Source organism: Symphalangus syndactylus, chromosome 12, assembly GCF_028878055.3.
Source record: "Symphalangus syndactylus isolate Jambi chromosome 12, NHGRI_mSymSyn1-v2.1_pri, whole genome shotgun sequence".
Classification (NCBI taxonomy): Eukaryota; Metazoa; Chordata; class Mammalia; order Primates; family Hylobatidae; genus Symphalangus; species Symphalangus syndactylus.
This window is the reverse complement of record NC_072441.2, coordinates 62,922,709-62,949,239: the sequence shown is the minus strand read 5'-3', so window position 1 is coordinate 62,949,239 and position 26,531 is coordinate 62,922,709. Positions and strand designations below refer to the sequence as shown.

The window sequence follows — 26,531 nt, the reverse complement described above, 5'->3', positions numbered from 1 at the left end:
TTGTAGTTCTCCTTGAAGAGGTCCTTCACATCCCTTCTAAGTTGGATTCCTAGGTATTTTATACTCTTTGAAGCAATTGTGAATGGGAGTTCACTCATGATTTGGCTCTCTGTTTGTCTGTTATTGGTGTATAAGAATGCTTGTGATTTTCGTACATTGATTTTGTATCCTGAGACTTTGCTGAAGTTGCTTATCAGCTTAAGGAGATTTTGGGCTGAGATAATAGGGTTTTCTAGATATACAATCATGTCATCTGCAAACAGGGACAATTTGACTTCCTCTTTTCCTAATTGAATGCCCTTTATTTCCTTCTCCTGCCTAATTGCCCTGGCCAGAACTTCCAACACTATGTTGAATAGGAGTGGTGAGAGAGGGCATCCCTGTCTTGTGCCAGTTTTCAAAGGGAATGCTTCCAGTTTTTGCCCATTCAGTATGATATTGGCTGTGGGTTTGTCATAGATAGCTCTTATTATTTTGAGATACGTCCCATCAATACCTAATTTATTGAGAGTTTTTAGCATGAAGTATTGTTGAATTTTGTCAAAGGCCTTTTCTGCATTATTGAGATAATCATGTGGTTTTTGTCTTTGGTTCTGTTTATATGCTGGATTACATTTATTGATTTGTGTATGTTGAACCAGCCTTGCATCCCAGGGATGAAGCCCACTTGATCATGGTGGATAACCATCTGATCTTTGACAAACCTGACAAAAACAAGCAATGGGAAAAGGATTCCCTATTTAATAAATGGTGCTGGGAAAACTGGCTAGCTATATGTAGAAGGCTGAAACTGGATCCCTTCCTTACACCTTATACAAAAATTAATTCAAGATGGATTAAAGACTTACATGTTAGACCTAAAACCATAAAAACCCTGGAAGAAAACCTAGGAAATACCATTCAGGACATAGGCATGGGCAAGGACTTCATGTCTAAAACACCAAAAGCAATGCCAACAGAAGCCAAATTGACAAATGGGATCTAATTAAACTAAAGAGCTTCTGCACAGCAAAAGAAAGTACCATCAGAGTGAACAGGCAACCTACAAAATGGGAGAAAATTTTCACAACCTACTCATCTGACAAAGGGCTAATATCCAGAATCTACAATGAACTCAAACAAATTTACAAGAAAAAAACAAACAACCCCATCAGAAAGTGGGCGAAGGATATGAACAGACACTTCTTAAAAGAAGACATTTATGCAGGCAAAAAACACATGAAAAAATGCTCGTCATCACTGGCCATCATAGAAATGCAAATCAAAACCACAATGAGATACCATCTCACACCAGTTAGAATGGCGATCATTAAAAAGTCAGGAAACAACAGGTGCTGGAGAGGATGTGGAGAAATAGGAACACTTTTACACTGTTGGTGGAACTGTAAACTAGTTCAACCATTGTGGAAGTCAGTGTGGCGATTCCTCAGAGATCTAGAACTAGAAATACCATTTGACCCAGCCATCCTGTTACTGGGTATATACCCAAAGGATATATATACCCAAAGGACATGCTGCTATAAAGACACATGCACACGTATGTTTATTGTGGCACTATTCACAATAGCAAAGACTTGGAACAAACCCAAATGTCCAAAAACAATAGACTGGATTAAGAAAATGTGGCACATATGCACCATGGAATACTATGCAGCCATAAAAAATGATGAGTTCATGTCCTTTGTAGGGACATGGATGAAACTGGAAACCATCATTCTCAGCAAACTATCGCAAGGACAAAAAACCAAACACCACATGTTCTCACTCATAGGTGGGAATTAAACAATGAGAACACATGGACACAAGAAGGGGAACATCACACTCCGGGGACAGTTGTGGGGTGGGGGGAGGGGGAAGGGATAGCATTAGGAGATATACCTAATGCTAAATGACGAGTTAATGGGTGCAGCACACCAATATGGCACATGTATTCATATGTAACCAACCTGCGCATTGTGCACGTGTACCCTAAAACTTAAAGTATAATAATAATAATAATAATAATAATAGTAATTTAAAAAAAGGAAAGAATTGGAAGCTGGGCTTTGGAATCTTCTCGTTCAGGCACTAGGAGCTGTTGGGTGGTGTAAATAGCCCTGGGCGGGAGAGGGGACCATGGCCTAGCACATCTCTGCTCTCAGATTGCTACCTTATCCACATTGCCAAGTCTCTTTGGGCCTTAGTATCCTCCTCTGGACAATGACAAGGTTGAGCTTGCTGACCATGGAGGCCCCTGTAGCCCTGCCCCTACTGAGATTCTCAGCCGCAGAGCTGGGCCCTTGTTCTTTGGGATTCAGCCCAGGCCTCACACAGTCACAGTGGCTGAAGAGGCAGCACTTTGCTGAGCTCTGGCCCACTTCCCAGAGAAGGTCACTCGGCCCCAGGGAAGCCCCTGGTTTGCTGGTTTGGATGCTGTGGAGGGCCAGGCAACAGGGACCTTAGCCTATTGGCATCTGGTTCCAGCCAAAGCTTTTCAGGGACGTGTGAGGGTAAGCAGCAGGGCTGGCAGAAGCAGTGAAAACCAGCCTGGAGCTTACATTCTGTGGCCTTGCTTTGAAATCTACAACCTCAGCCACCTGGGAAATGACGAAGCTCTGAAAAGAAACACTGGTCAGGGACCCAGGGGAAGTTTCCTCCTGAAAGGCCTGTGTGAGGATGGATTCCACGTGAGGGGGAAAGTATTGATAGAAGGAGGCTCTGCAAAGGAAAGCAAACAGGGCAGAAGCAGGTACCCCATTGCTGATTCAGTCAATAAGCAGTGATTCAGCGTCTGCTCTGTGTGTGGCGCTGGGTAACAGCTGTGGGGGTGTCATTAAAGGATTCAGATGGGCTGGCTTGGAGGACTTTCTGAACCGTGAAAACTAGATGTGGTGTGGACTATAAACATGTGGGGGTAGGGAGTTGGAAAAGAAAGAACTCAGTGCCAGAGGGCTGCAAGATCCCCCAGGAGGTGCCTTAGAGCTGGCTGCTCTCGGCTCTCAGGCAGGGGATTGGTCGGATTTCCTTCCTCAGGAAGTGAACTCTCCTAGACACCCGACTCATTCATTTGACAGCTAATGCCCGGTTATAACTGACTCTGTAAAGTGTACTCCCATGTGTTGACTCATTGGCTCTAATGACCACTGTCTGGAGTCAGTGGAGACTGGTATGATTATGATCATCCGTGTTTAGAGACAGAAAAGCAAGGGCCAGTCAGAAGTGCCTCATGCAGGGTCACCCAGCTTCCAAGGCTTGGGGCTGAGATTTGAATCCATGTCTATCTATCTTCGAATCCTGTGTCTATTACAGCAAGATGCCAACTCCCAGTGTCCTCCTATTACCTTGTAGCAAGGATAGACAACATCCTCCTACCTTTACCACATGCAGACTGGCCAGATTTTGGTGGAAATGTAGACATTTTCAGGGAAAACCAGATGCTCTGGTTTCCTATCCCCACTGTGAGCAGGAAAATAGCTCAGTATTCAGAGGGTCACCAGGAGAATGCCCAGCATGTTAAAGTAGTCCTCTAGGCTCTCTCCTTCCACAGGCCCACATCTTGGGGCCTGATGTACTCTGAGGTCCACCTGGATCTTCATGCCTCCACTTCCGCTTGGTGACTCCACTCCAGGACTTTTTGGTGACTCATGCAGAGGGAAAATACATGGCCTTGCAGAGCCACGCAGAGCCACTGGAGTCCTGATGAAGGCTCTCTTAACCAGATGACCTTGAGCAAATTGCTGAGCCCTCCGGGCCTGGGTTCCCTCATTTGTTAAAACGATGACAACCAACTACACCAAACAAAACTTACAGCTTTGTTCTAAGAATCGAATGAATTAACCCATGTGAAGCCACCTCACTCTAAGGAGATATTCAATAAATGCCCTTTTTCACTGCATAGGAGTGGGAAACTTTGTGGCCAGAAGAAAGGTTATGGGAATGATAATCACTGAGCACTTAAAACATACCCGTTATTATGCTCAATTCTTTACTCAAAATGTGCTATCTCAATTAATCCTCCCAACACTCCTATGACGCAGGTAGTATGCATCCTCCAATTTGCACATGAAAAACTGATACCTCGAGATGTTAGATTCCTTGTCCAAGGCCAACGTGATCAGGAATCTGATGCAGAGCTCAAGTACTGAACATCTAAGATGCTCTGCAACAAATCCTACTCTCCTGTCGTGATTGGAGCATCCCTGCCTGAAATGCACTCTCGTTCCATGTTTAGATTTTTGATTCAAGGAAGCAAGAGCCTCCGGTAGGGAGATTCCCATCTCTCATGCTAGGCCACTCCCTCTCCTAAGCGCTCAGAAACTGTGCTTATGTTTAACCCTTAGGCTTTCCATGTAGTGTTATACATACATATGCGTGTCTCCTACCCCAGGCGATGCTCTTTGAGGGCATAGACAGACTCTTGTTTTCTTTCTGTTTCCTCCCCACATAACTATTACCCACAGCACTTTGTATGCAGTAGGCTTTTCATAAATATCTGCTGACTTGGGGTGTGTGTGAGGCAGGGTGAGCAGGGAGCATGAGAGAGCTGGATTGGAATTCCTCCTCCCACGGACTGTGGCTCTGGGCAAATTACTCAACCTCTGTGGTTCTCCCTCAGTTTCCTCACTCTAAAAGGGGGTGATAGTATTTGCTGTCAAGGGATTATTGTGAGGAAATGAAGTGAAAAAACGCAGGCAAAGCATTTACATAGTGCCTGGCACATATTCCACACTCCATCAGTGATATGTATTCTAGTAGCTGCAGGGTGGTGCCTGGACAAGGTGGATGGTCATAATGAGGAAGGAAAGAGCCCCAGGAGGCACGAGAAACAAGGGCCTACTAAAGACCACACTTCCAAGGGGATGGAACAGAGATAGATAAAAAGGAAGGAGATATTTTAAGGAAAGCTCAGTAAAATGGAGAGGAGCCAAAAAAATGAATGTGAGGCTGCTGGGATAAGGGGGAAAGGAACCGATTAGAAGCAAGAGAAGCCTGGAGCCATGCCCCAGAGACTCTATCCAGGATGAAAGGAGGGGCCTGGAGAAGAGGTAGATGCGCCCAACCAAAAAGAGAAAAGGGCCAGGAGTGGGGAGGGCGTGACTGGGAAGATGACATTACAAACTAAGGTGGCTGTGGAAGGAGCAGTATCTGTCTGGATCCAAAAAGAGGATCTGAAAGCCAAAAAGGATGAATAATCCAGGCATCGGGCTCAAGGCAGGAGGCAGCTGTTCATTTGTGGCTTGATGAGCACTTGACTAAGGTAGTTTAAGAAACTACTTTTAACGCAGTTTAGACTAGCTGGAGCATGTGCCTCACCGAAGACCCCACCCAGCAGGCATCACAGAGTAGTGGAAGTGGAAGGACCCCCAGACCTATGGACACAGTCTGGGGAGACTACTGCCCCTCTCATCCCCGGGGTGGGACCGCGGGAAATTGCCAGAGACAGCCTGAGGAAGGCCTTCTGTCCTGTGCCTCTTTGGTAAATCGAGCAGGGTCTTTCTGTGCATCAAATCTAGTCTCTGAAACTTAAATCAAAATTTGCTGACACAGGGGCTTCTATCTGCAAGAAGTATGCAGGGAAGGCCAAGGTTACGGGCTCCTTTGACCACTTAGAATCAGATCTGGTCTCAGCTGGAGTCCTTGGTCCCTCCTCTGACCATCACTTGGCCCCATTCTCCACAGCGAGAGGAAGAAGCTTGCCAAGTGGCAAGAGCCAAGTCATCAGCCTGCAGGGAAAGAAATGTTCTTTCTGGCCTCAGGATCTGAGCAAGATTGTCCAAAGCAATTTGCGGACTAACTTGAAAGGCAACATGGACAGGAAGGTGTCTGGGCAAGCAGAAGGCCCGTCATCCACAGATCCTTGAGGCAGACATGCCCTGCCTGTTAACTAGAAATAGTACCAGGCCAGGAGCCCAGAGGAGCACCCCCAACCAGATGTGATGACAGCCTGTGCACATATATGTATACATGTCAGTGTGCCTTGTCTCCTGGCTCCTTTCACTCCAGGGCAGGTCCGGGTTGGTAGCATGGGCTTGTGCTCTACTCGGTTATTCAGGGACCTGGGTGGCCATGGTTTCGCCGTCTCCAACCAAGGCTGCCCTGGGATTTGGTGTCTGGCAGATGCAGAAAGAACATTGAGACCACACTGGGATGTTTTTATAGTCAGGTCTGAAAGTGGCACACATCACCTCACATTCCACTGACCAAAACTCATTCCCAAGAACACAGCTAACCTGCAAGGCAGCTTGGGAAATGAAGCCTAGCCGTATGCCAGAGAAGGTGAGATGGATTTGGTGATCAATCAGCAATCTCTGTCACATGCCTAAAAGCACAGAGGACATTTTGCGATAGAGGATTGGGAAGAAGCACCTGAGAACGGAACAGATGGAAAAGACACGGGGAGCTTGGACAACATCCCAATGCTACCATGGGGTAGCATTAGTAGGCACCCATCTCCTCACCTTAGGAGCATGGCGTCCTGCAGGGAAGACGTGCTGGGAGTATTTGACTTGGAGGCTCAAAGAACTGGGAAGCTCTTGGCCAAGGGGAAGGGTGCTCTCAAGGTCTAGAGGACCCTCTGAAGAGAGGCCTGGTAACCTAGGGCCAGCTCTGGGCTCAGATGAGGTGGGTTCAGGCAACCTTAGGTCCAGCCCAAGTCACCAGGGGAGGAAAAAAGGCAGGGGCCCAGAACATACACTCCACACTGCAATGCCCCGTGTGCAATTCTCCTGTGCTCCACTTTTGTGGAAGGGGGCCAGGAAGCCAAGGTCTAGGAGGAGGAGCTAACCGAGAGGTCAGCAGGCAAGGAATATCACTGCCTGCAAAGGTCTGGCCACAATGGAGCAGGGAGCCCTAGGCATCTGAGGAGGAGTTGCCCAGAGAAAGAAAGGAGGAAGGGCTATACCTGAGAAAAGGGAAATGGAGACAGAAAAGCCTATTTTGTACATGGTGTAAGAGGTGAGCCTTGATTTTAGTGTTGATCTTACTTTGGAGTGCCACAGACCTATCCAACAGAACCTTCTGCAGTGATGGAAATCTTCTCCACCTGTGCTATCCAATAAGGTAACCACTAGCCACATGTGGCGACTGAGCACTTGAAGTGTGGCTAGTGTGACTTAGGAACTGAATTTGTAATTGCATTCAATTTTAGCTAATTTAAATCCAATCAGACACATGTGGCTAGTGGCTACTGTACTAGACAGCACAGGCATAGTTTCAGCCCAGTAGAAGTAGAGTAGCTGATAGTCATTTCAGCTGAATGTCCTCATTCTCTGCCTGTTACCACTCCTGGGCCCTCAGCTTCATTCCAGCTTTGCCCTGTGGATGAACCTTGGTGGATGGCAATGTAGTTCTACCCTTGGGCTTGGGCAGATTTTGGACTCTGAGATTCTCATTTTTCCCTGTGGGTCTCTGAGACTGAGCAGCACAGTGTAGGGAAGAGAGATTGGGCAGAGTGCTAGGCAGCCAGGAAGCATTACTGAATCTACATGGTCCTAGTTCTGCAGCTTCAAAAGGGGCTTGAGCCTTGTGTTCTCTGCCCTTGGTTTCCAGGCATAGGGCTTTTGGCACCACCCCACTATCAGTAGGAGGACCTGAGGCACTGAGGCCTGATGTGGTAGCATTCTGCAAGATGCTTGGGGAAAAGTGTCATAACACAAGGATGAGAAATGTAATTTCATCTGCCACTCACCTACTACATGCCCAGACTGTCTAATGCCACTCACTTGCTCCATACCCAGACTACCTACACTATAAATGCTTTAATATCTGGTGTCCTGGAGACCCTGCTTCATTTTGAATCTAACGTGTCATCTGTGACATGTTAACATGTTGTTCCCACATCAGCTGAATCAGCTCTGCTTCGAAGCCTATTGTCATCATCTCGCATCCTCTTGTCACTTCAAAATATTGAAGGTGAACATTATCAACAGATGTGACTGTCCATTTATGGTCCCTGAGAGACTTTTAGGCCCAGGGCTGCCTTCCCAGTGCTTCAAAGCTAACATCTGAGTCCCTGGAGCTTGCTTTACCCTTGAGACTTCCCCCTGCCCACCTCTTGGCCCAGGCACCAAGCTAGAGGGGCAGAACCTACACTGAATCCTTCCCCTCCTCTGCTGACTCATAGTTCTTTCCTCTGTTATCCTCCCTCCCCTTTGGGGGACAGCTGGTTTTTATCCTCTCTACAGGATACAAGGTTGGCTGGTCCCAAAACAGTATTTGAAAGTGGTGAAAGGAAGTTGATAGAAAAGAGATGGAGCACAGTGTGGCCACAGGGGCCATGGACCAGGGGCCAAGTGGGGTCTAGCCTGCTTCTTACTTCCATCCCCAGAGTCAACATTTCCTTAAGGCCAGGGTTTTCTCCCAGCCTTGAAGGCTAACCCACTCCCTCCATATGCCAGAACTGAAGCCACCCTCAGGTCCCAGTTTAAGCTTCACCAGAGTCCTCTGCCTCTGGCAGCACCAACCAGCTTTCTGAGGAACCAGAAAGAGCTTTTCTTTTCCTTTCTTTTCTTTTTCTTTTTCTTTTCTTTTCTTTTTTTTTTTTTTGAAACAGAGTCTCACTCTGTCATCCAGGCTGGAGTGCAGTGGCACAATCACAGCTCACTGCTGCAGCCTCAAACTCTCAGGCTCAAGAGATCCTCCCACCTCAGCCTACTGAGTAGATGGGACTACAGGTGCATGCCACCACACCTGGCAAATTTTTGTATTTTTTGTAGAGATGGGGTCTTGCTATGTTGCCCAGGCTGGTCTAGAACTCCTGGGCTCAAGCAATCCTCTTGCCTTAGTCTTTCAAAGTGCTGGGATTACAAGCATAAGCAACTGCACCCAGCCCAGAAAGCTCTTTCTAAAGGGCAAAGCTAATGGTATCCTGCCCCGTGCAACATCCACCAATGGATGTTCAATGGCTCCCCAGTATAGGCCAGACCCCTTAGCATGCCTTGGAAGATCTGTCATGCTTGTTCCTATTCTCCAGCCCACACTCTAACCAGGCTGGGATACTCACCTTTTCTCCTCTACTCCACACTGAGCTGTGATGGTCCTATGGAAGGCCTAATCCTCTGGGCTTGGCCAAGATTATTCATAGTTCCCCATGAGCTACCTCTAAGTCTGCTGATTTCTCTTCTTTCCAGGCAGCGCCCTTACTCCACATTGCCTTTCTGATCTGCTCGGGCATACTACCTCTGTGGCATAGCCCTTGTCTCCCTAACGCCAGGTGTAGGTGCTTTGACAGAACCAAAAAGGGCCTATCAAACACTTCTAGGATCTTTTTGGTTTTGTCACAGCACCTAAGTGAAGCCTACAATTTTAATTTCCTTATCTGTCCCTGAACCCACTCCTAGCAACCAGCACATGTTGGGTTCATTCATATCAGTTTGGCTAAATGGAATGAAGTCCACCCTGGTCACCAGCCCAGGAAGCTTTCTCTTGCCCAAAGCCAGATGAGGGAATGAATGCAGGACCTACAGTTGGTAGAGTTTACCAAGCACTTTTTACAAATTGGTATTAAGCTGTTGTTTCCCACATGTGGCCTCTACCCCTAGCCCTCTACTCTCAAGGGCAGAGACCCAGGTGGGGCTGGTGCAGTCTCTTTCACAGAGTAGGTGCTCCATACATAGTTATTGGATGAAGCTGAGCTCAGACTTCAATTTCGTTGTCCTCGCTGTTTTATTTTTTGTTTTCTGGTCTACAGAGCCATGCAAAGAAGTCTCATGGACAACTGGCGTATGCCCTTTCTCCTTACCCACTCTGCCCTTCATGAACCTAGAGTCAGAGACTCCAAAGCTGGGGCCAACATGTTCTCCCCCATTTCTGGACTGCCCTCTTGGGACCCACTTTCCACAGCCTCCTCCATCCCCATGAGCAGCCGAGACATCTGATTCATGGATGCTCCTGCTGTGCAGGGCTTTGGTGGTGGCTGCTCCTCCACCGCTCTGCTGCTTGCTCAGCCAGAGCCCTGCCAAGCCTCCTCCTCCACACCTGATGGCATACCTGGCCGGGTTCTCAGCCTCACTTGGGATTGCTTTCTTTGGTTCCAAGTTGGGACCAACTTCCCCTTTGAAAGAACCCCCATGGTGCCAGGACTATCATCAATTTGCCTCCCAACTCCTTCTCTCTCCTCTGGTCTGCTCCCTGGGTGAATTCTCCTAGAGCAACGTTGATGCCCTCCCTACACCATTCTTGGCACTAAACCATGCTCGGCCTCCTTCAGCCTTGATTGTGTGGGTGTTTTATCTCTCTCAATCATGCTGTGGATTCCTCGAGAGCAGGCTTGGGGGTTCAGCACAGCTTTGTAGCCTCCCACATCTCCATGCTCTCCCACAGACCCCCGCACATGGTAAGCTTTAATGCCTTCTTAATGATTACTCAGAAGTGGAGGCTCATTAAGGGGTGTGTGAAATTTGGGTTCCCTTCTGTTAGGCAATGGAACCTGGGTTCTCTTTCGTTAGGACAGTGTTTCCCAAAGTGTGTTCTATGGGCTGTAGGCTATTAATAGGTGTTGTAGGATAAAGAGACCTGTGATTAACTAAAGCACATTTCTTACAGCCCTAATATGTTAATGAATGTTGTGATATTCCAAGAAGAAAGGTATGGGAACTCAAGATCAACATGGCTTAGGGCAAGCAGATACAGAACCCTAAGATAGTGCTCCGGATGGTGGAGAACATCTACTTATCTCAGATAAAGGTTAGAAGGCATTGCTTCTCGATCTTTCGGCAAAGACCAAGTGTAGGATGGAAGGCAACTGGTTAGACAAAGACTAGAGTAAGATCAACTAGTAAATCCAACCTCACACAGATACACTCTGAATCACAGGGCTCACACAGCTAATGCTAAATGGGGGTCCCATAGGGTGAGGGGAACAGAAGTCTCTTCTCTCTTAGGTGTCTATCTCCTCTCAACCCAAGAAGGTAGTGGGCCATCATCAATATCTTAACCAATAAACCTTCACTCAAACCACATACACCTGGTTGCAACAGCCAGATTCCAGATACTGAATTTCTAACTAAGCTGCAGACCTAGGAATTTTCTAAGTCAGGACTTATTCGCCAAATAGGGGCTTCCTGAGATAGGACTGGCCACAGCCAGTGGCCATAGCCAACAAATTTGGCTAAGAAACTTTTTTTAACACCTCTTAGGATTGATATTTCTAGGACAGTACCTTGGTACATGTGCCTTGGAGGAACTCACCTGTCTTCACCATCAGAGAGGCAGCACCATATGGTCACCATTAATGTTTTGTGATTCTTCTGGGCAACTGTCCCATCACGCAAATCTCCCAGGCTCACAATGGACAGTAAGACTAGCATTGCCATTGTCTCCACTGAACAGATGAGGGAAGGCAGAGAGGTCACTGGAATGGTGAGTTAGGAGATATGCATTTGAGATTCTGCTCCATCATCTACTAGATGCGGGATATCTATCTCTGAAATGAAAATATCTATCTCCCAACGATACTGATGGGATGAAATGAAGCTGAGTATTAGAGGACTACATAAGACCCATCACTCCATGACATATTTATTGGACCCATGCTATGTAGCTGTCTATAAAGAATAGCTGCTGTTTGCTGAGAGTCTATAGGGTATATAGGGTATCATACACAATTCTTGGCTCTTTCTGTGTGAAATTTAATGTAATCCTTACAATAACCTCATGGAGTTGGTTATTATAATCCCCATTTTATAGATGAGGAGCCTGAGATTTGAGGAGATTTGCCCAAGTTTATATCCTTATACCGATAACCAGAAAACTTGAACTCAGAGCCAAACTCAAAGCCCACATTCCATGCTCTTTAATATTAGGAGTTAAGACGCTGGTGCAAAAAAAAAAAAAAATTCACGTAAAGCTTACTTCACATGCAAAAACAAATGAAAAAGATACTAGGTATAGGCTACACCGTATGTGGTTCTTTATAATGAAGATTAACCATATTAATATTCATCTTTAAAATTAAAAGCAGTAAAAGTTAAAACTGGTGTTAAAAGAACTGTGTCCAAAGCTTAGTTCCAGGAGTTACTGGTGTAGCAAATATCTTTGCTGTCTGTCTCTCATTTTCTTCCTTTGGAACCCAGGGGGAAATTGCCACCTATTTCCCAAGGCTGTTGGAAGAAGTAAATTGACCTAGAATATGCTAAGCAGCTACAACAGTGCCTGGCTGTTGGCAGACACTCAATGAGTATAGCTGAATGAGATTCTTTGTAGCTTATAATCTAACAATGACACATATTAACATGTTGCAGATATACTGATTTTTAACAACTGAGCATAACACAGGTGAAAATATTAGTGCTTGTTTTTTATCATTGTGTTTTAACAATCAGGTTATAAGACCTGAGGGCAAGGCAGGAGCCCCGCACAATAACCTAGGTGAGAGCACAGACTCTGAGCCACACAGCCTTGGTAAAATGAACTTACCAGCTTTAGGCGCTGAGGAAAGTCACTTAGCCTCTCTATGCCTGTTCCTTCATCTGTAAAATGATGGGGTGGTTGTGAGGATTATGAGAGTTAATGTATGCAAAGCATTTAGAACAGTGACTGGTATATAGTAAGTGCTATGGAAGCATCCCCTTCCCCCTACCTGCTGTCTTTCTGATCCCTTTAAACACTTATAAATGCCAAGAAGAGGTTTGGATAACATTCCACGCTTTGGGTTTTGTTTTGGTTTGTTTTTTTGTTTGTTTTGTTTTTTGTTTTTTGAGATGGAGTTTCACTCTTGTTGCCCAGGCTAGAGTGCAATGGCGCGATCTCGGCTCACCGCAACCTCCGCCTCCTGGATTCAAGTGATTCTCCTGCCTCTGCCTCCTGAGTAGCTGGGGTTACAGGCGTGCACCACCACACTCGGCTAATTTTGTATTTTTAGTAGAGACAGGGTTTCACCATGTTGGTCAGGCTGGTCTTGAACTCCTGACCTCAGGTGATCCTCCTGCCTCAGCCTCCCAAAGTGCTGGGTATACAGGCATGAGCCACTGTGCCCAGTGCTTTGGTATTTTTGTGTTGCACGTTTTATCTCCCCTACAATATCTAAGCAACTCGAGGGCATGATTCTATCTGATTTTGCCTACACAGTGCTCACCTAAAATAAATTCTCAAAAACTGTGGAATCCGTGAAGAAACCAATGAACATCCTGGGGGATCCAGTTCTGAGGGGCACCCAGGGCTGTGCGTTCCCGCACCCCATGGCTAAGCTCCTTCACTGCTCTGGGCTCCTACATTTCCTGGCTGCAGAAGTCCCAAGAAGAGTATGTGTGCTCTGAAGAGGCCAACAGAGGCTGTAGCAGTCCAGCTGCTGCTCCCCACAACCCTTTGGCCAGTCCATTTACACTTACGACCACAGATTTCGCCTGAGAGGCTGACAGATTAAGGGCTCAAAAGCACCTGGGCATTATGATGTAAGGAAAAGCCCACTCCTTCCTGGCCCCCATCTGAAAGTCCACCGTCTTTTTCTAGGCACCCTCTGGGGCACACTAAACCATTAGCTAAGAGGCTTTCTGCAGCTCAGGGTAGGAAAAGGTGGTCTGAGCCCTAAGGAACTAGGATGGGGAGGAGGGAAAAAGGTCAGCTTCTGGGGCCTTGGGAAGCAAGATTTTTGTCTCTCTTCTCCAGGACCCTGGCAGTTAGGGTCTGGCTCACAGAATATCAGAGGGAAAGGAGCCTCAGAAATTCTGTCTCCAAGCCTCCTAGGGAAGTGACCGGCAATGGCAGACAATGCTGTTCTCACATCTGTTCCAGGCTCATTCCTCACTCCTGTCTTCCCATCCTCTCCCTAAACCCTTGCATTGATGTTCAACATATGAGCCATCCTTCTGGGAGGCCACTTGGCACGGTTGCCCAAGCTTGAGCTTTGGGAACAATCAGACCTGATTTCAAATGTGGACTCTGCCAGTTACTGTCTGTGTGATGCTGGCCAAGTTCCCTAACCTCTCTGAGCTTTAACTTCCAGTATTACTAATGTTACTATTTCAATTTGGCTAATTTCAAATATTGCCGAAATTGATGTGAGCTAATTATGTTAAGTCTCCACAATGCCTAGCACATAATAAGGGTTCAGCAAATTATGATTGGGGCGTACAGTGTCAGGTCTAGACACACTCTACACTCCCCCTTTCCCTCTGTTTTCATCTAACTGAAAGCCAGTCAGTCTCAACATGGCATCAGGCAGCCCAAGGTGAGGGTGAGAAAGCTGGAGGACAGGCCATCCTCTTGTTTGGGCAACCTGATAGGGGAAGGCCAAAGAGTTACAGGCTGAGTGTTCAACCGCACCTCATGTCTGGATGTGTGTGCAAAGGCATTTGCCGAGTAGGCTGAGCCATCCTTATGCCATGAACCCATCCCCTCTGAATTAGCTGTCTCCCCTCGTCCCATTCCCTACTTGCTTTTCTCCAGCAAAGACTCTCAATGAAGTAGGTGCCTTACATCATTTCTAATCCTCACAACAATGTTGTAAGTTGGGTAGTCCCTTTTTACCATTAAGAAAACAAAGTTGGAGAGGATACATAACCTGCCCCTGGTCATGCAGTTAAGTGACTTGTGGAAAGTCATGCAGCTGGTGGCTGTGGAGCCAGGGTCTGAATCCAAAGTTTGTGTGTTTCTTCCATTCCACTCTACTCCAGTGGCTCCAGTCCAGCAGAGCTTGGAAGGGGGGCTCTGAAGGGAAGGAAAAACAATCTTTATAAGAACCTTGTACATGGTCGGCACTTTCCCATAAGGAGTCTCATTTAATCCTCACAACTACTCCATCAACAGGGTATAATTAGCCCCAAGAAGAAAGCCCAGGCTCAGAGAGTAAAGTGACTTGCCCAAGATCACACAGTTAGTAAGCAGGAAACTCAGGATTCATACTGACTGCTGGTTTCCAAGGACTTGTTATTTCTACTGGGGTGCACCATCTACAACAACCCATCTGCTGGTTTTGCAATTTTGCTTTGCTCCCAGTCCAAGATCCATTTTCTGCCTCCCCCATGCTCCAGGAGACAAATCTCTGTGGATAGTATCACAGGGCTCTCCTGTCTTCTGTCTTCCAGTTTGGGTTAGATTAACGGGAAGCTTTGGCAGGAGATCAAAGGCATGAGACAGGCCAGGGTGTTTCTTCTGCTGCCTCCTTCCCTGCCTTGCTTTAATTCTACGACTACAGCTCCTTCTGGGCAGCCCCTTTGCATGGCTCCAACACTTTCTGGGTCCTGAGGACTCCATTCTTCCATGCATCTCCTCAGGCTGAGTAGGAAGAGCTTCCTGTTGTTGCTGGTCCCTACCTGTCTCAGCATTCCTTGTTGATTCCCTTAACCTTGCCATACTTCTGCAAATGGTTCTCTTATGCAATTACCTTCATAATCCCAGTTGAGGATCCTTCTGTTTCCTGCTGGGACCTCACCCAGCCTCCTAATGTTCATCTGAGCTGTTCCTTTTGGAGCTACTTGGAAGGAAGGCCAATGGCTTCTTTGCTGATCAAACAGGTTCAGGTCTTTCCCAAACTAATTAGCAGATAGACAGGACAGTGGCCAGGGACTGGAGGCTGGCTCTTGATGCTGTCCCTGCCTCCATCCATCTAGAATTACAGTTTGGAGCAGCTCAGCCTCTCCAAGTCCAATGCCCCATCTTTTTTTTTTTTTTTCCAATTAATGCAATTCTGTAATTTTTATTGCAACTGGAAGACAATACATCATAGAAACTTTATGGTAGATCTGGGGAAGGGTGTTATTTACAATAAATGATGAAATAGTTTGTCTTTGGTAGTATGATTACATACAAAGAATGCAAAGTGCAGGTATGGATGCCTTTCAAGCAACACCATCAAGTCCCTAGAGTTCGGCTGATGGCGCCTGCCTCCACATTGTTTCTTTAGGTTCACACGAACATAACTGAACATCACATTCTTTCTCCTTTATGATTCTCCCTTTCTATTCATGATATTGGCAGTTTCATAAAGAAAATACAGAAAAAAAATTGGCTTTTGAAAAATTACTACTCTCATAAATTAATTTGGCTGTGTAGGTCTATTGGCCAGCCAAGGTCAGACGACCCTAAGCATCAATAGTAAACCTCTTGGTCTTCTGATTGCTTTATCACTTTTTTTTCTGTAAAACAAAACAAAACTCAGAAATGTTACAGAATCAGAGAAAATGTACAAGTGTATATGCTTCCCAGACACACATGGATACATTTTTTGTCCACATTTTCACCATGGCTGCATTAAGTAGTGTGAATGACACAGCATGAAACTGGTTACTGAATCAGCTACGAGCTCAGATGGCCACAACATACACACTCAAGAAATGTTGCATGTTTAAATAACTAAGAGCGTGCTAAATCTCATCTAAAAAAAGGAGGAGAGGGGCTGGGGAACTCAGGCCACAGTCATGAAAGGATGAATAAAATTTCTAGGTTTAATAGGTTCACCATATTGAAGTCTTTGAGAATCCAATATGGAATATCAATTATTTTGCAAAAGGTAGAGAAAGCAGTTCTCAACTTTTGCAAATGAAATACAGTGGAAAAACACTGTTGTATATATTCCAGATAAATAGTCTTGATTTCGACACTAACAAAACAACAGGAAGGGTACTCGTGAGCATCTCACAGTTAAGTCAGAAATGATCATTCACACAGGTCTGATTTCAGAAGTACAACAGCAAGATGCAGCACTGTAGACACATCGGTTTCAGCTGTTAAAAGATGGATCATTTTAAAAACTGTGTTTTCCTTCCTTAATTTTTGGTCAGTGAAGCTAGCACTTGTTTGCTGAACTGTGGAAGAACTGCAAGGTCACACACATTATTCATGATAAAGCAACTGAGCTGACAAGTCTGTGCTTAATTCAAGAATAACCAGTAGTGGGAGGCTGAGGCAGGAGAATGGCGTGAACTCGGGAAGTGGAGCTTGCAATGAGCCGAGATGGCACCACTGCGCTCCAGCCTGGGAGACAGAGCGAGACTCCGTCTAAAAAAAAAAAAAAAAAAAAAAAAAAGAAAAGAAAGAAAAGCTTCCCATTTAGGTCACTTGTACATAACTCCAATTCCTTCTCCAAGAGCCCTTCTAGGAGAGGTGCAAGGCCCCCCACACAGAGTGGAATGAGTGGAACTTGCGCCAGTAGCCCTTGGCCTGGGCAGTCCTGACGTAGTGCAGGACTCTGAGCTGGGCACAGAAAGCGTCCACCTGGTTCTCACTCTACAGAGCCTACTGCCTGATGCTGTCCCTCAGGCAGGAGCCTCCTTCAACACAACGGCCCCTCCCAGAAGGCTCTGTGGTAGTAACTGCTGTGGCCAGCAAGCACTAGACACATTGAATGCCTCTGCAAAACAAAACAAAACTCCATTCTTGCGAAAGGCCTCTGGCACATTCCTTCTTAAAAACTCCCAAGATTGAGACCTGCCACGATCATTTTGGCCATGGTTTTCTACAACCACCAGTGAATTATGGGTTTGGTTCATTTTAGTTTCAGATAGATGGCTTCACCAAAGAGCTCTTGAAAGGATACTGATTAGAGAGGAGCAGGGAAGTAGGAGCTTGTGGTATATTATAAGGCTGGGAAAAATCTATGATGCAAACCCTTTCCACATAGCACTAGATAAAGATAAAAGACAATTATAATAGAATAAAAATAACTGTCTATGTGTATATCATTTAAGAAAAAAAGAGTGACTGTCTCCTTCTCTTAAATGCGTCCGAGGGCCAATAGCAAGTAATCGTAGACATCCCGGTGTTGATGTGTTCACGGTTGGTTTCCAAAGCATCTTTAAATATTGCTATAGTTCCCCATTTCCCCCTCCCCACTGCCTCGTGTGAGTATGTAAGATACTGAATGACACATGAACCGCCACTTATCCCAGCAAGAGAAATGAAAGCAAAAACACCACACCTCTTAATGGTGTTCAGGTGATCTGTCAGACTAATGGCTACATATGCTAGTTTGGAAGCTGAAAGAACACCTGATGTTTGGGAAGGAATTCCAAGACTAAGGTGAATGGCACTTAAGCAAAATATTCTTTCACAAATAGGCTCGTGCTTAAATTCTCTACTGCTCTCGGAGGTGGGAATAAGAATAAGAGAGGGTGCCTCCTGCCCCTTAGCTTGTAAAGGACGCGGAAAACCTCATGCTGCAATGAATTCACTACAAACAGCCACATACACATTGATACTTTTTGTTTTTGTTCTCAACAATCAAAATACAAAGTTAAACACAATTGAGCCATTGTTTTGGTTATGCATAATGTGTATACCTCCAAAAACAGAAGAAAAACAGGAAGAAGTACCCTCACTATAGGTTCCCCGACAAGTCTTCCGGCAGATCCAATAAAAGGAGACTCAGGAAAATTACACTTAGAAAGCTGCCCGATGAGGTATTTATGCAAAAAGAGTGGTTCTGGAGTTAAGAACACATTTTTATATTTCTCTGTTTCTCAAAGAGATCAGAAAAGTAAATCACATAAATTGCATTTTATTATTTTTTAAAAGAGCTTCTGCCCCTTTAGAAAAATGAAATGAGGGGAGACAGCCCACGGTGGGGGTTTTAATTGGAAGAAGTCCTCGGCCAGAAACAGTCCTGAATGTTTAACCTCTGCCTTTCAGGAGAGAGGTCTGAATTTTATCATCTGGGAGTGGGATGAAGGTGGGGGACTGAGCTGGAGGTCCTTAGGCTTGGTCAAGTGACAACACAAATCAAGGTGTCACTCAGGCTCCATAGCTGTGGATGGCTTTTAGGGTGTCAGATGTCTGGGAAGACAGAGCGAACAGAGCACTGCAAAGACATTTTATTCCCATCTACACCCTGAATAAACATGCTGGAAGTATTCAGCTTCAGGTCATGAATTCGACCTGCTGTAGAGGAGTAGGTTTTTTCACGTTCTCTCATCAGCAACCCACCAATGCCCCATCTTTAATAGGTGAGGTTCCAATAAAGGTTATCTCTGCTCCCTTCCAGCCCTGACAGCCCAGGCCTATGAGCTGACACCCAGAGAAGGTAAAGAACTTGCTGTCCCTGCACAGTGAGGCAATGGTGTGAGTACTTGAACTTCTGCATCCTAAATCAGTTACTGCTTCTCTGCTTTACCCTGGAGTGTTTCCTTCACAGCTCAATAAATATTTCATCAGTGGTGACTCAATATAATCACCATCCCCCATGCCATCCCAGGCAGCTTACAACCTAGAGACTGTCACTGCTCTTTGACATATTCTGTCACTTTGCCTCCCCAGGTCACCATCCTCTCACTCGCCTCTGACTTTTCCCACAGGAGAGAGCTGGTCAAATAGTACAATTCCCCGATGTGAATGGGGAGAAGCTGGGGAAAGGAAGAATGATCTTCAGGCAGTAAGGGTAAGAGGAGCCACTTTTCCCATCTGAGTAAATACCAAGAGAAGATGAATGTGAGGCTCTTGGAGATTAGCTGTCTGCTGGGAGAGAAACACCTTCATTGATTAAATAGAAAATCTGTTCTGGAAAACATGGTCGTTGGAATAGCTCTTAGCAGATCCTTGCACCGGACTTGTGAAAGCTAAACTGCCTTCTGCTCCCAACCTATCCCTCCCACTTGGGGGATTTGGAGAAAGGGCTAGGGAGAGGGAGAGGAAGAAGTGGTGCCCAGGATGCCACAGGGAGAGGAGAGTGAGCTAAAGGTAGAGAGTGTGAGGATATGGTCAGAGGGTTATGCCCCTGGCAGTCTTGGGCTGGCAAATGCAAGGGCCTTTGGGGGACAGTGCAGGAGCTGAAGAGGCAGGCATGAGGATGCTCTGGTCACGTGGATACTAGGGCCAGAGTCCTCTTGGCTCAGGCGCTGTGTAAGGAAAGAAATGTAGCTTCCTTATTGCCTGTCCACTCTCCCTCAAAACAAACACTCTTTTCTGTTTAAATAGTAGGAGACCACCCTCTCGGTAGGAGATAGCTAAAAAAGAAAAAATAAATATATAATAGGAGACAATATCTTGAGAAGGTGGAAATGAGACCCTCTCCCACCCCGGGGGAAAGTGATAGGAAAGCTCAGCTAGAAAGCTCCCGAGAGAAAGTGATAGGAAACAGCCTGGACCAGGGCCAGAGAGGAGCAGGAGGAGAGAAGATCCATCAGTGCTCGTGTCCTCGCGGGCAAGGAGGAATGTACTGACAGCTGGGATGTGATGGCAGACTGGTCTAAGGGTAGGGCCTGCGGGGAGAAGCTGCTAGCAGAGGGCATATGGGGTGAAGGGAATAGGGGGAGCAGAGCTTCAGGTAAAGGAGGAAGAGGTACTGTTTCTCCATTTCCCTTTGGGCTTTTGCTATTTAATTGAGTAATTCCTGGCCCCAGGGCAACTCTGAGAATTTCTCTTGTTTGCACTAGAGGTGTCACTTTATTACCTTAAGATTCTGTTTGGAGTTTTTCCTTCTGAATTTCCTCAGATGGCCCAGCTTTGCCTTGCCATTTTGGTGGGTTTTATTTTCTCTGCCATCTAATGTCCCAGGGGTCTCCAGACAAGCACACCTTTCTGAGAACCTCTGGGGAGTGCCTTTCTCTGAAAGCCTGGGCCAGGCCTGGGAAGACTCACACACAGGCTGAGATTTGAGACCTTGTCCCCTACCCCTATGACCTTCCTAAAACAAAAATCTCCCAGGCAGTATCTGAAATGCCTCGACATGAAGGGAGCTAATAGTAATTTCTCAGAAGAACATAGGCTCTTCTTTAGTCCTCGGATTTAAAATGCAGATTCCAAGGAGGATAAATTGTCTTGCCAGGTCGGGTAAATCTGTTGGTCAGGTAGCTTTTCTCCACTAAAACAGAGATTAATGTGATTACATCTATAATCACCTGGAACTCTTCCACCTCTGAAATCTTTTTTTTTTTTTTTTTTTTACAACTTCTTGTCCAACAGATACATCTAAAATCTTAATTTTAAATATACCACCCTCAGGATAGAAATCTGTTCGTTCAGCTTTTCCCCAAACCTGTCATTCTTCCTCAAGACCTTCAGCCCTAAACCTCTGTGAGTCTACCAGTCCCTCCTGATGTCCCTTCCTTTCCTGCCTGGGTCCCTACTCCATGGTTGACCATTTGAGCTAACCTTCACCAGCCCCTTGTATTCTGACTCTGTATTAGTTTTCTGGGGCTGCCATAACAAAGTACCACAAGTTCAAGGGCTTAAAACAATGGGAAATGTATTCTCTCATAGTTCCAGAGGCCAAAAGTTCAAAATGAAGGTGTTGGTGGGGCCGTGCTCTCTGTGACGGCACTGGGGGAGAACCCTTCCTTGCCTGTTCCCGCTGCTGGTGGCTCCTGGCCTTCCTTGGCTTGTGGCAGCACAGCTCCAATCTCTGCTTCCTTCTTCACATGGCCTTCCTCCCTGTGTGTCTGTGTCCTTTCCTGTCTCTTATAATGACACCTATCATTGGATTTAGGGCCCACCCTAATTCATTATGATCTCATTTCACATCTGCAAAGACCCTGTTTCCAAATGAGGTCACGTTTCAAGGTTCTGGGTAGACATGAATTTTGGGGAGACACTATTCAACCCACTATAGCCCCCTTTTTCCTTCTATTGCATTCCAAATTCCCCAAGCTTAGCTCAGGCCCACAGTCGGGCATCTATCTCCCTTTTGGCCTTGGGGCAGCTGAGCTCTGTTCTTAGCTCCTGCTGCTCTTTGCTGGTTTCAGTGCTTCTCAGCAAGAGCGCCTCCTACAGCCTCTTCTTTCCTTTCCCTTGGGAAGTAGCACCCCAGAGATGGCTGAGGTCTGGGGCAGGAATTCCTCCAAATTCAAACCTTAAGGCCGGGCGCAGTGGCTCACACCTATAATCCCAGCACTTTGGGAGGCCGAGGCAGGAGGATCCCTTGAGCCCAGGAGTTTGAGACCAGCCTGGGTGACATGGTGAAACCCCACCTCTACAAAGAATACAAAAATTAGCTGGGCATGGTGGCTGATTTTTGTATTCTTGGTGCACCTGTGGTCCTAGCTAGTCAGGAGGCTGAGGTGTGAGGATTGCTTGAGTCCAGGAGGCAGAGGTTGCAGTGAGCCAAGATCGTGTCACTGCACCCCAGCCTGGGCAACAGAGTGAGACCCTGTCTCAAAAAAAAAAAAAAAAATCCCCTCTTAAGACCCCTACAGATGTACCATTAGTTTCACCTTTTCCCCCCTTTCCCATCCCATTGAATGCCATGTGTTTCTGCTCTTCTTGGAGGCTATTCAGGCCCTCACAGCACTTGCCTGGTGTACAGCAAATTATCCTGACTGTGTTTATCTGCTTCCATATGCACCCTACTCTTAAGATTCTCATACCACTCTGCTGCTTAAAACCATTCATTCATTCATTCACTCATTCATTCATGTGTTTGTTGCATATATATTGAGTGTCTGCTATGTTAGTACTCTGGCCTCATCTCCCACAACCAATGAGATCATTGACTTTTCAGAACTTACAGCATAGAAAGTTTTCCATGGCGGTCCTATAGGATTTCCATTCTAAAGTTTACATTCTTTAGGTTGGTGGATAACCCCCTTAACCTGGCCCTAACCTACCTCTGACTTCTGTCTCCCACTGCTCCCATCTCTAGCCCAGCCAAACTATTACCCAAGCCAGGCTCTTACGCTTCTGTGCTGTGGTGCTTTCAGTCTAGTTGAAATGTCTCTGCCTTTTGCCTGCCTGGAAAATCCCTAGTTGCCTTCAATATTTAGTTCCAATGTTACCACCTCCTAGGAGCCTTCCTGGACAATCCTGTCCTGGACTCTGTCTTTTTTGCCACATAAATCTCTTATTGTATGAATCATGCTGCCTTGCAATGATTTGTTTACATGTCTATCTCTCTTTTCCCTTGAAGTTAAGGACAATAATTTATTCATTTTATATTCTCTGTATCTGGCATAATGTAGATGTTTAATAAACGTTTAAGTGTTTAATAAAAGAGGTGGTGGAAGACCTCAATTCATCTGAGAGCAGAATCTGCCTAGAAGAGTTGGAACTTCTCCACCCTGCTCCATCCTCTGTACCTGACCTGTGTGTTCTGGGCTACCCATGGCCAAGGAGCATCAGTGGGCTAACGGAGTGTAATGGGCTGAATTGTGTTGGCCCCAGATTCAAATTCTGAAGTCCCACCCCTCCCTCATTCTATGGCCTTGTTTGGAAATGGGGTTGTTGTGATGTAATTAGTTGAGGAGTAGGCCCCTAATCCAGTATGATTGGTGTCCTTATAAAAAGGAGAAATTGGACACAGACACCCTACCAAGAAGAACACTATGTGAAGATGAAGGCAGAGGTCAGGGCGATGCCTCTACTTGTTGAGAAACTCCTACAGTTGCCAGCCCACCACTAGAAGCAAAGGAAGAGGCACAGCCCTCAGAAGGAACCAACCCTGCTAATGCCTTGGTCTTGGACTTGCAGCCTCCAGAACAGCGGGCCAATACATTCCTGTGGTTTAAGCCACTGACTGTGGCACTTTATTACAGCAGCACTAGGAAACTCATACAGGAGGTGACAGTGCTCAGATGAAACAGGACCTTCCACTTCCATGGCAAAGCCCTCATCTTTCGTGCCCATGCGCCATTTGATCGGCACACAAATCACTGAGTAGGTTCCTCAGCTATTATTATCCCCACCTTTCAGATGGAAAGAACTGAAGCTCAAGAGGGCCAAAGAAATTTGGCTATGGCTTTCTTTCTTTTTTCTTTTTTTCATGGGTGGAAGTAGATTTCAGTTTTGGTCTCTTTCCACTACCGTATCAGGTTGCCTTAAGGCAACTTTGAAAAGTCTAAAATATTAAACAGTTTGTGAAGTTACTATCATTATTCATAAAGGACAGCGTGAGGTTAGTCTTACCCTAGAGAGCCCCATTGTTGGCCCAAAGCATCTTGCCAGGAGCCCTATAGGACCATGTTTTCAAGGCCCCCAAAGAGCACAGGGCTGTTGGTCCATCCCAGCTCCTGGAATGGCTCATTGTACCCACCCTGCCTCCAGCTGAGGACCCAGGGAGAAGCACTGACCCCTGATCTTGCTATCCCTTCCATTACACTCTTGCCAGAGGAGCTTTTTTCAGGGGTGGCCACTTCCCTCTCCTCAAGAGAATTCTGGGGACCAACGAGGTCAGGCCTGCTGTTGGCCTCAGGTTCACATCTCACCCAGACACCCCCACCATTCCCTCAGGTCTAGGGATGCTGCTCCCCCACCATGGGATCTTCTTTTTATTTTTATTTATTTATGTTTTACTTATGCCTAACACAGTGTAAAGGGATTTCTTTTCTTTTCTTTTCTTTTTTTGACATGGAGTCTCACTGTGTCACCCAGGCTGGAGTGCAGTGCAGTGGCGCTATCCCGGCTCACTGCAACCTCCACCTCCTGGGTTCAAGTGATTCTCCTGCCTCAGCCTCCCAGTAGCTGGGATTACAGGTGCGCCACCACATTCGGCTAATTTTTTTACTTTTAGTAGAGATGGGGTTTCACCATGTTGGCCAGGCTAGTCTCGATCTCCTGACCTCAGGTGATCCACTCGCCTCAGCCTCCCAGAATGCTGGGATTACAGGCATGAGCCACTGCTCCCAGCCAGGATCTTCTTTTTAAAGCTACCACCACCCACTCTCATTCCCCAGGACTCTCCTCACCCCTCTGGCTGCAAAGGGAGCTGGTGTCCCTACTGTCTCCTTCCTTTTTCTGCCCCTAAAGACAGGCATACAGGTGATTTTCCTTTTAAGCGTTTTTCTGTGGATCACTGCGGGGAAATCGAGAGGGGCTGATAAAAGGAATAATCTTTGATATTCTTTCAGTTGGGTCGCTGATTTTCTTGCTGGGCTGACAAGAGCAATACTTGGAATCTTGGTTTTATTCCTTAGCATGGGCCTTATCAAACCCACTTTTTAATGAAGGGAGAATGAAGAAGCCATCGAAGCAGACCTCTAGCTGCCAGTCAGGTCTGCTCTGAAGGCTGCCTATCTGTGGGGGCATGTGACTTCTGGGGCTTTCCAGATTGAGTAATGCTCAACCCACATGTCTGAAATTCTCCAAACACTATTCTGGCCCTGCTGTGATTCTTAGAGCAGAGGTTCTTTGCCTTTTTAGTGTAATGGATCCCTCAGCAACTTGGTGAGCCCTTCTCAGAATAAAGTTTCTAATGCAGAAAGTAAAACACATGGGATAATAAGGGAAGTCAAGTCTTCTGAAATCCTTATCAAAAACATTTTTCAAACTTTGTGATATAATAAGTTTGGTTACTATTAGATAGTATAATATAACTTCATATCTAATAGCTATTGTTATTTTGAAGTAGTGGTGAATATATATGCTATTTTGAGATGTCTAAAACAACTGTAATGTGTTACAAAAATATCCATAATTTCTATCGGTGACAAAGTCAAAAGTATCGTGAATACTTCTGTGATTTGCAACCTACATCCAAAATGAAAGGAAATCTTAATGTTTCATTAGTGATTGGTAAAAATAAAGATGTGGGCGGGCGCGGATGCTCATGCCTGTAATCCCAGCACTTTGGGAAGCCAAGGTGGGCGGATCACGAAGTCAGGAGATCGAGATCATCCTGGCCAACATGGTGAAACCCCGTCTCTACTAAAAATACAAAAATTAGCTGGGCATGGTGGCGTGTGTCTGTAATCCCAGCTACTTGGGAGGCTGAGACAGGAGAATCACTTGAACCCAGGAGGCGGAGGTTGCTGTGAGCTGAGATCACACCGCTGCACTCCAGCCTGGTGACAGAGTGAGACTCCGTCTCAAAAATAAAAATAAAAATAAAAATAAAAAAATAAAGATGTAATACTATTTTTCCTCCATTGAGCTCATGGGCCCAGATTAAGAGCTCCTGCCTTGGATCTGTGCTTCTCAAACTTCCATGTGCTTCTGAATCATCTGGGCTCTGTTAACATGCAGATTCTGATTCAGGAGGTCTGGAGTAGGCTCGAGGCTCTGCATTCTTGACAAACTCTAGGGATGAATTTATCAAGCTGGCCCCTGAGATGGGCACAGTCTGGAAAGTATGGTACTGGGTAATGGTCACCACCTGGAACCATTATGGGAATCTGAGAGCAGGGGCATCAGCTGCTGGGGCCTGAGGGTGGGTTGGGGCCTTAAAGTGATTCCATGAACTTCACAGGCTTCATGGCAGTCTTGTGGTGACAAGGCCATTCCAGCATATCTCCTGATGAGGATGCAGATGACACTCTAACCTGGAATACATTCTCTCCACAAAGCTGAAGGGAGCCTGCAATCTTTTTAATGCTCCAATTAGAGCTTGAGCACAAGACCTTTCTTTTTGTCTGGTGAAATCAGGCTGGGCCCGTTATATGAGACTTGACTGAAGGCTTAGGAATAACAGAGAAAAAATAAATGCAGGCAATAGAATATGACCATAGAACATGACTTCAAGACACCCTGCCCACTCAGCAATAGGCTTTAAAGACAATCTTTTGTCCTTTAGGCAGAAGGGCTGGACCTTTAGACGTGAAGCCCAATGAAAAAGGCAGCAGTCATTGTCAGAACATCCCTGAGGGGAGTATGAATCCCTGGGTTGGACGCAGTGAGGCCCAGGTCCGCTTATGTGCTGGTTTTGGAGGTCTGGGATTTCATTAAGAGAGATGGCAGGTCTCCCTGGCCCACCGCCCCTT

General features: G+C 46.1%; 1 long non-coding RNA gene across 1 annotated transcript in view; it reads left to right on the top strand.

Annotated features, from left to right (window-relative positions):
• Positions 1 to 25,273, top strand: part of LOC134733815 (uncharacterized) — a 53,857-nt gene extending 28,584 nt beyond the window's left edge. Inside the window, exons 3-4 of the long non-coding RNA XR_010117376.1 lie at positions 19,165 to 19,285; positions 23,088 to 25,273. This is a non-coding gene — a long non-coding RNA (uncharacterized lncRNA). The remainder of the gene's footprint in view (positions 1 to 19,164; positions 19,286 to 23,087) is intronic.
• The last annotated feature ends 1,258 nt before the right edge of the window (positions 25,274 to 26,531 follow it).